Below are 10,924 nucleotides of genomic sequence, written 5' to 3'. Positions count from 1 at the left end.
TCTCTAGCGGGACCAAGATCAATCATACACTAGAAAAACATTCCACTTTCAAAAGATACTTGAGCAAAACACGATCATTTTCTAAAGAAGCAAATGCCAACCGAAAAATTTACAAACACAATAATTAAATCATAATATGATAAACTTAAGTGATGAAGTTTAGTACTCCTTTCGTCTAAATATAGATAGCATAGTTTTATCAAAAGATAACAACACAAAAGGGGAAAAACGAAGTGACATACGAACAAAAACAATGCCATGGCATAAAGCCACCAATCTTTAAATTTATTCGTGATAGATATTTCACGTCTTAGCTTTCTTACTTCCCCTGCATTGAAAACGTTTAAGAATGTCAGAGCACAATTCCAATAACTTGTAGAGGGGATTGCAGCATATTTAGAAGTCACTTATTGAGCTAGCTGGGATGGAGGGACGACGGTTGGTGGTGCTCTCTCTCCTGGCTCCTGAAATAGAAAGGGCGGAGGCAATTGCTCAATCAACATAAAAACAAAGTTCAAATACCAACTAGAATTTTTAGACTTTCACTAAAGACAATTCTTCATAATCCTGAGTCGGAAAAAACATAGCATATGTCGAGGTAAAGGGAAATGTGCACAATCATTTAATTGTATGATATATCATATTAAGTTCATCTCCTAGCCTAGTGTAGAAAAAAGCTTAGACATGCATGCATACACACAAAACAATTCCACAGGTAAGTTATTCATATTCCATTTTTTTTCCTATTCAGAGCATCCGCATGCAATCCAACTATTATCAAAGTGAAAAAAATAAAAAAAAAGTAACATTCTATTACTATTTTTTATTTATGAAAAAGTCGTATTATTTCATTGGAACAATTAACTACGTATATAAGTGTGTGTGTTTGAAAATTCAAATAAAAAAGGCATGCAACACAATCTGCACAAACACAGTAAGGCTAAATGTGTGTGTGTGTGTGTATATATATATATATATGAGTACACACTAAGTTGTACATCTAAATATCTTTCACCATATCGATACAATCACAATAACTTATTTTACTAAACATGGACTTTTATAATTAAAAAAGAGTAATCTATATATTATTCACATTCAAAACTTAGATTGAGAAAATACATAATCTGCATTTATAAAGCTATCTCACCGGTGCTCATTATTGGAAGAGGTTAGCTGTAAATGGATAGAGGATAACAAGGCATTGCAAATGATTAGGGATGTACTAATGTACATGGACAGAACTTTTGATACCGAACACTCACAAAACTCCAGTAATAAGCTTCACCAAGCCCTACCATGAGGGCTACTCAAGATCCCAATCAAATTTCACAATTCAGAACCAGAAAAAAAGTATGAATTTGACACAGGCAAAGCTTTGTGCCACAGTTAGAAGGATTGGGTTTGCAAAGCCTCGCATATATATCTTTCTGACCCATGGTAAACAAGCCTTGATAAGACAGTTTGCTTAAAAATAAAGGGATAGTTGAGGGTAATTTGTGGAGTCGGTTGCCTGAATAGCCCAGTCGATCTATGCTAGCTTGGCAATCTCTAATGGGTCCAACCGTCCAAGTAGGACAGAATGAAGAGGGGGTGGCAATACTTATGCAAACCCGATCAGTAAGGTTGCAATCGAACCCACAAGATATTGAATCGGATCCCAAAAATGCCAAATGACCAAGGTTTATGGATTTGACCCCAAAATAGTGAACCAAGCAACCCAACAAGAACGGCGCTGTGAAGGACCTATTGATCACACAATTGAAGAAATCACACCTGGATTGTGGATTTGAACCAATAAAAGATGAACCAAAAAACCCAACGGTAACGTTGACGCGAAAGACCCCTTGCTTATACAATTCAATGATTCAACCCGATATTTTGAACGTCACAAGATGTTTAAATCTTGATAAGTTCAATAAAATTGCCCATCATAGACAAAGTTTCGAAGCAACGCTTCGAAGAGGAAAATCTCTCGTTAATTCATCAATAAAGTCTCCGTTACAATGAAAAGATAAATTCCTATTTATACTAGAAAATATAAAACCCTAGAAAATAATTTTTAAAATAGTAGTAAACTCCTAAAAACATAATTTAACTCCTAAGATTATGAAAATATCATTGATTATGGAATTCTACCATAATTAGGACTCTCGCGAACTGGGAAGAAATTTGGCCGAATTTACTTCATTGCGACCGCATGGTGTATTTTAATGTGGTCGCATTGCTTCCTTGTAGACTGCTGGTTAGTCTCTGTCGATCCTCGTGCGGTCGCATGGTAGTGAAGGTTGCGACCGCATCATTTGCATTACTGGTTGGTTTGTCAATTGTTCCAACTTCATTCAACGGTTTCTTCCCTTCCATTGGCTGACAAAACTGATCCCCCTTGTTTTGTCTCCCACCCCAGCATGTGAATTAATTCTAATTTTAGCCAACAATATGCCAAAAATTGCCTCCAAATTGAAGTTCACCAGCTTGCCTTTCTTTAATCTTTCCAGCCGCTTTTGCTATGGCTTTTTTTTTTTTTTAATCTTTTAATCCCAGCTCTCAAAGTTATCCTGACCTTCCATGAACTCCTTTATTCCAGCATGTAAATGGTTGATTTTATTAGCACTTCGACTCAATCATCAAACCCGAACTTGCCTTGATTCTTGATTAACTATGTGACCATCTTTATCAACCCGAATCAGCCCCCAACTTAGCTCAAAACTTGGGCTCGATCGCTCGCCAACATTTGCCAATTTAATAGAAATTTTCGATGCACCTTGGATCACATCATTCCCTCTCTCTTCGAAATGATTCGACCTCGAATCCAATCCTTATTCATCCAAATTGTAGCCTTTGTCACCAATCAATGCTAGCACATGGAATGGCCCGTCACCTCTAGGATGTAATTTGGACCTCTTCTGAACTCGACCCAGCCTCTTGTGTATGTAAATCCAATCACCCTCGCAAAGGTTGAAGTGCTCACGTCGCAATCGCCTACCTTTGCAATTTTGAAAGGCTCCATGAACAACTTCAATTGATAAATTACCATGCATTTTCCTTGTCCCATCTTGCCTAGGCAACTTTAGCAATGATACTTCAAATGGAAGCATTTTCCCATCCAAGTCAACTTTGTAATTCAATCCACTACATACACATTCATTCCATGTCAAATTTTGTACCTCTTTGGGGGATCACAAATTCAATGTTAGATTTTGAAGACATTTCCAAGCAAGGATGAAGTCGTTGTCGAGTTGTATCCACCATTCGATAATTAATACCCGGGTTATATGGAATCCCAATTGGCTCGTCGTCATGGACTAAGTCCTCTGTAACTTGCAAAATAGGATTATCCAAAATAGGAAGGAAATTATTACTTATCGCCAATTCCCCTTCAATTCCATTCTCCTTTTCATTTAAGCTCAATCCCGACTCTTCTTTTCCCTTAAAAGATTCTCCTCCTTCCTTAGCCACTTCCCCCTTCTCATTTTCACTCTCAACTTTCTCTTCCACCTTCGAAGACTCTTTCTCCTTTTCATCTTGTAACTCCAATCCCAATTTAATTGCTTCACCCTTCTTATTTTCAATCTTGATCTCCCTTTCATTTTCTTGTGGCTTCTCCTCTTTTTTCTCACATCTAACCACCTCACTAATTTTATTTTTACTCTTTTGCACCTTTGGATGAATAATTTGAGACCTAAGAATGTCAAGAATCTCGGAGAATTCCTTTTTATAATCCATTCCAATACTCTTGCTTGATGTACTACCCGCACACTTCACAAAAGATGTCTTCTTCTCCATTGGATGCTCAACCCCATAAGTTCTTCTAGGCACCTCCCTAAATTTTTGCTCATGCCGATCACTCCTGTAATAATTTGGCGCATATATTTTCCTCTTGATCGCCCTCAATTCATCCCAATTTTCAATCGGCCTCTCACCATATCTCCGCCTAGATTTTGTCAATTGATCGTACCAAGTAGTTGCATAACCCACAAAAGTGTACACAACTAACTTTATTTTTCTCTCCCCAGAGTAGTCATGGCAATCAAACACTAATTCTACCCGTTCTTCCCATGCCAAGTATGCCTCGGGATCGTCCCTACCCTTAAATCGCGAAAGTGATATTTTGCCATTTTCCACATTCCTACCAACACCTCCAAAATGATTTCTATCCTTTTCTTCGGACCGATCATATTTATTCCTTAATCCCCGTACCTCATCAAGACCACCACCGTGTCCATAGACATCACACATTTTAATTCTAGGTTTTCGTCGTCTAGCATTGAGCACCTCATCACATTGATCCCGATGAACCTCCTTCAATTTCACATCAATCCCATCCAACTTATTTCCCAACCTATCTTCCATATTCACCAACATTTTCTCCAATCGCAGCATCATCGTTTCAGACATAATTCAATTGGGTTGTGGGTGAAACTCGTTAATTTTCAAAGACTCAAGAATTCGACAAAAAATTTGGAATGAATTATGAAAATTCAAGAAGTGGTCTTGAATTTCTGACTAACTGGACTACCTTGATTGGAACTTTAGTATGAATTCAAGAAAGTGGTTCTTGAATTGGAATTCGACACAATAACAAATTTTTTTTTTACCCAAATAATAAGAACTTGAATTTTTTTGACACTGTATAGATGAATAGTGACTGTGAACAGTAAAGAAATTTTTTTTGACTCACTAGATGAAAAATTCGACTACGACGCTAACGGAACAAACGGAATAGGATTTGGACGTCAAATTAGCCCAAAAACAAGATTTAAATTTTTTTTTATGATTTTTAAGGATCAAAAGACTTTAAACATTACGGACTCCAAGAACAATTAAAAAAAATGAAAACTGACTCAATAAGAAAAGGAAAAGATATAACCTTGATCTTGTTGCCTGAAACTCTGATACCAAATGATGCGAACCCGATCAGTAAGGTTGCAATCGAACCCACAAGATATTGAATCGGATCCCAAGAACGTCAATATGACCAAGGTTTATGGATTTGACCCCAAAATAGTGAACCAAGCAACCCAACAAGAACGGCGCTGTGAATGACCTATTGATCACACGATTGAAGAAATCACACCCGAATTGTGGATTTGAACTAATAAAAGATGAACCAAAAAACCCAACAGTAACGTTGACGCGAAAGACCCCTTGATTACACAATTCAATGATTCAACCCGATGTTTTGAACGTCACAAGATGTTTAAATCTTGATAAGTTCAATAAAATTGCCCATCATAGACAAAGTTTCGAAGCAACACTTCGAAGAGGAAAATCTCTCGTTAATTCATCAATAAAGTCTCCGTTATAATGAAAAGATAAATTCCTATTTATACTAGAAAATGTAAAACCCTAGAAAATAATTTTTAAAATAGTAATAAACTCCTAAGATTATGAAAATATCATTGATTATGGAATTCTACCATAATTAGGACTCTCGCGAACTGGGAAGAAATCTTGCTGAATTTACTTTATTGCGACCGCATGGTGTATTTTAATGCGGTCGCATTGCTTCCTTGTAGACTGTCGGTTAGTCTCTATTGATCCTCGTGCGGTCGCATGGTAGTGAAGGTTGCAACCAATCTTTTGCATTACTGGTTGGTTTGTCAATTGTTCCTGCTTCATTCAATGATTTCTTCCCTTCCATTGGCTGACAGAATTGATCCCCCTTAATATGACCCGGAAGTCGAGCTCGACGAAGGCAAGTGCGAGATGAGACCCGTTGATAATCGATGGCGGACCAATGATGCGATCAAGGGCAAAGCAAGTGAAACAAGCGATGAGATTGCTAGTTCAAGAAACCATTGATGGAACCATGTTCAGGAATCAAAATGGAGCAACTTTCATGTTCGGGTCGAAGGCCGAATCAACTTGGATCAATTTAAAATCGAAGGCCGAAGACAGAAGAAAATGATAAGCCTATGTGACCACATTGGCTTATGAGGCTCACGGTCGCATGAATGCTTACCAAAACTCAAAGAAGCCAACTTGTGTGAACTATGCGACCGCATAGAAATAAGCGTCGCGGTCGCATAGGTCAAAATTTTTGGCGAATTTTCTATTTTTAACAATTTTCCATATTTTGTTAGTTTTTGATTCTTTTCCATATTTTGGGAATTATGCTCGACTTTTGTACGATTTTTACCTAGTTTTTAGGTTTAGTATAAGTAGGAGTTTTCATTCAATTGTTAAAAACTTTTTGACATATTTGATATTGAATTAAAGTGAGGCGTATTGTCTTCTCTTCATCGTTCTTCATTGAACAACTTTAAACTTATCAAGTGTTAACTTGTGGCGTTCAAACAACTGGATTCAATCCTTGGATTACGTGATCAAGGGGTCTTTCAAGCGTCGTTCTTGTTGGATTTTTTGGTTCGACTTTCTTTTGGATTAATCCTAAACTCTTTGATTAATTTGTCTTTCTTGGGTACGTCAATCTTGTTGTGGGTTTCATAGTCAACGTTACTATAGGGTTCACATCAGTTGGCATGAGAGCAAGACTCCAAATTAATTGAAGGTTATATCTTTTCGTTACTTGTTAAGTCTTTTCTTGTTTTCTTCATTCTTCCCAATTTCTATTGTCATTCTTGTGTCGTTAAATTATCGTCAATTTCAATTCATTAAGTTGTTGGTAGTTCAATCATTTTTCTTTACAAGAGAAGTAAAAAAAAAAAAAGAGTACTATTCATCGTACGGTTACTGTTCATCCATACAGTAAAAAAAATGATATTATTATTTCTTTTTTTTATTACTAACACAAAAACAGCTCTTGAATTGTGTGATTAGGCTATTCCATTGTGTCGATTCTTCACTTTACTATTGAGTTTATTTACATATTCTTGTCAGAAAACAATCATCTATTCCACCTAAATTCAATTCCTTGAGTCTCGTGGTTCTTGGTTATTATTCGATTTGTTGAATTCTCGGTAAAACACTTGATTTAGTTCACTTGGTTCTTTGAAGTGCTTGAAGGGAGACTTTGAGTGGTAAAAGGCCGAGTGGTGAGTTTAGTAGAAGGAAAAAGCCATATTGAGTGTTTTCGAGTGATATATTTGTGAGGCATATAAATTTGTGTGACATGATGTCGAAAAGAGAAGGTTCTAACTCAAGCCGAAATGGTAATGACAACAGTGCATTGGAGGACATGATATGGAGGTTTGAACGGGTACTTGGTGATGTTAGGGAGAAGGTGGATGAGCAAGGGGAATGGATAGCGCAAATAGGTACCACAATCGCTAATCTTAGTCGGGGACAAGTAGAGATGTCTAATGCTGGGGGCCAGGTAGGTGTGAATTTAGGAGAGGAAGGTGAAATGAGTATCATAGTGATGAGGAAAATTTTTATGAAAATGACATTGATATGGTTCGAGTGAGACATAGGGACGATAGGATGGAAAGACGGGGTAGAGATAACTTCGGAGATGAGGTAGATGGAAATTTGGGGAGTATTAAAATGACGATTTCGCAATTTAAGGGGAGAAGCGATCCGAAAGCATATTTAGAGTGGGAAAGGAAGGTTGAGATGATTTTTGAGTGCTATAATTATTCGGAGGAGAAAAAGGTAAAATTGGCGGTGCTTGAATTTGTGGATTACGCGATATCTTGGTGGGATCAAGTACTTACATCACGGCGTAGGGGTCGGGAAAGGCCAATTAGCACTTGGGATGAGTTGAAGATATTGATGAGAAGGAGATTTGTTCCGAGTCACTATTATAGGGAAATCCATCAAAAATTGCAAGGTCTATATCAGGGGTCGAAAAGTGTAGAGGATTATCACAAGGAGATGGAAATTCTTATGATTCGGGCTAATGTGGAGGAAGATCGGGAAGCTACCATGGCATGGTTCTTGAATGGGTTAAATCGGGATATTGCAAACGTTGTAGAGTTGCAACACTATGTAGAAATCGAGGACATGTTACATGTGGCAATGAAGGTCGAGAGGCAATTGAAGAGAAAGGGGACGTCTAGGCAATCGTTGGGTACTTCGAATTCTAATTCAACATGGAGATCGAAGTGGGATGACAACAACCAAAATGGGGTTGCACAGGTAAAAGTGATTGGCAAAAGAGTGAGGATGAAAACGCTAGCAAACTAATATCAAAACTGGAGGCACAACCATCTTGCAATCGGGACATCAAATGTTTTAGGTGTTTGGGAACGGAGCATATTGCTTCTCAATGCTCAAACAAATGTGCGATGGTGTTGTGAAATAATGGGGAGATAGTGAGCGATAGTGATGGCGAGTTTGATGACATGCCGACGTTGGAAGATGTTAGTGAAGAAGAAAAAGTTAAAGGGCTAGTTGGGGATCTACTAGTCACGAGACGATCTCTTACTACTCACGTCAAAGCAGATGACCTGGAGTTGCAAAGGGAGAACATTTTTCACACTCGATGCCACGTCAACAATACAGTATGTAGTGTTATAATTGATGGTGGTAGTTGCACTAATGTAGCTAGCATATCTCTTGTAGAAAAGTTGGGTTTAACATTGTTGAAACACCCGAGACCTTATAAATTGCAATGGTTGAATGAGAGTGGTGAGGTAAGGTGAATCAAAGAGTGTTAATTAATTTGTCAATTGGGAGTTATAAGGATGTTTTAGTGTGTGATGTGGTGCCAATGCAACCGGGGCATATTTTATTGGGACGACCATGACAATACGATAGAAAGGCTATGCATGATGGGTACAAAAATCGATATAGTTTTATTAAGGATGGAAGGACCATTACTCTTGTGTCATTAATACCGGCGTAAGTCTATGAGGACCAACTAAAATTGAGAAGTGAGGAAGAGAGGAAAGCCAAGGAGTTAGAAAAAAATAGAGAAAGTGGTGAGTTAGAGAAAAAGAGAGAAAATGTTGAGATAGCCACTCGAGAGAAAAAGAGAGAGAAATCACAAGAGAGAAAAGAAAATGAGTGTTCCGAGAGAAGAGAGAAAACACGAGCGAATTTATTTGCAAAAGAGAGTGATTTGAGGAGGGCGGTAGTTGAGAGAAAAGAGATGATCTTGTTCGTGTATAAGGAATCACTTCTTAATTTTGAGGAAACTAACCCATCCCTCCCTAGTTTGGCTAAGTCTTTGTTGCAGGAATTCGACATAAAACCTGGATAATATATGTGGATTATAGGGCCACCAACAATACAACGGTAAAGTATTGTCCCCTATTCCTATGTTAGATGAATTATATGGCTCATGCATATTTAGTAAGATCGATCTTAAAAGCGGTTATCATCAAATTAGGATGAGGGAAGAAGATGAATAGAAAATTGCTTTTAAGGCCAAATTAGACTGTATGAATGGTTAATTATGGCATTTGGACTTACTAATGCACCTAACACATTTATGAAATTAATTTGTACTTTTTCGTAGTAGTTTACTTCAATGACATCTTGATTTATAGTAAGGACCTAAATTAGCATATAGAACATTTAAAATGGGTACTAGTGTTTTCAAGACATGAACAACTTTATGCTAACTTTAAAAAGAATACATTTTGCATGGAAAAATTATTTTTCTTGGGTTTGTGGTTAGTTCAAAGGGTATAGAAATAGATAAGGAGAAAATCAAGGCTATTAAGAAATGGCTAATACCTAAAAGCATAACAAAGAGAATAAGCTTTCATGGTTTTGATAGTTTTACATGTATTTTGTTAAAACCTTTAGCACAATTACCACACCACTCATGGTAGTTGTAAAAAAAATTGTAGGATTTCATTGGGGCGTTGAGCGAGGACATGCTCTTAACACTATTAAAGATAGGTTGTGTAAGACACCGATTTTATCGCTTCCTAACTTTGACTAAACTTTTGAGATTGAATGTGATGCCTCAAGGATAGGTATTGGAGCTATTTTAACGTAGGGTAAAAGTTCAATAACTTACTTCGGTGAAAAGCTAAGTGGAGCAGTTATCCTACATATGACAAGGATTGTATGCACTTGTTCAAGTTTTGGAAACATGGCAGTATTACCTATGGCTAAAGGAGTTTGTGATTCATACTGAACATGAGTCATTGAAACATTTGAGAGGTCAAGGTAATCTAAACAAAAGGCATGCAAGATGGATGGAATTCATTGAGACATTTTCATATGTCATTCGGTATAAGCAAGGTAAGGAAAATGTGGTGATGGATACGTTGTCGCGAAGGTATGTATTGATAACTACTCTTGATTTTAAGTTACTTGGGTTTGAACATATTAAGAAATTGTATGAAAAAGATGTTGATTTTTTGGATATTTATTTGTCATGTATTAAAGGGGCGGTTGATAGGTTCTTTAGGCATGAGGGGTATTTATTTCGGGAAAATAGGTTATGTGTTCCTAATTGTTTTATTCGAGAGTTGGTAGTAAGGGAGGCACATAGTGGTGGATTGATGGGACACTTTGGGGTTCAAAAGACTTTAGATGTATTAAAGGAGTATTTTTACTGGCCTAAGATGAAAAGTGATGTCGAGCGAATTTGTAGTCGATGCATAGGTTGTAAAAGGGCTAAGTCTAAGGTTTTACCTCAAGGTTTATACACACCTTTACCTACACCTAGTGAGCCTTGGGTTGAAATCTCGATGGACTTTGTTTTGAGTTTACCTAGGACTAAGAGAGGTCGGGATTCTATTTTTGTGGTTGTAAATAGGTTCAGCAAAATGACACATTTTATACCTTGTCACAAAACGGACGATGCCACGAACATTGCTGACTTATTTTTTAAAGAGATTGTACGTTTACATGGAGTTCCTAAAAGCATTGTGTCGGATCGGGATGTCAAAATTTTAAGTCACTTTTGGAGATTTTTGTGAGGTAAGTTAAGCACTAAATTACTATTTTCCACAACTTGTCACCCACAAACGGATGGGCAAATCGAGGTAGTGAATAGGATCATGACACAATTGTTGCGCACAGTAATCAATAAAAATTTGAAAAGTTGGGAGGAGTG

This window comes from Olea europaea, chromosome 6 (genome assembly GCF_002742605.1).
Source record: "Olea europaea var. sylvestris chromosome 6, O_europaea_v1, whole genome shotgun sequence".
Classification (NCBI taxonomy): Eukaryota; Viridiplantae; Streptophyta; class Magnoliopsida; order Lamiales; family Oleaceae; genus Olea; species Olea europaea.
Note: the sequence above shows the minus strand (reverse complement) of the source record.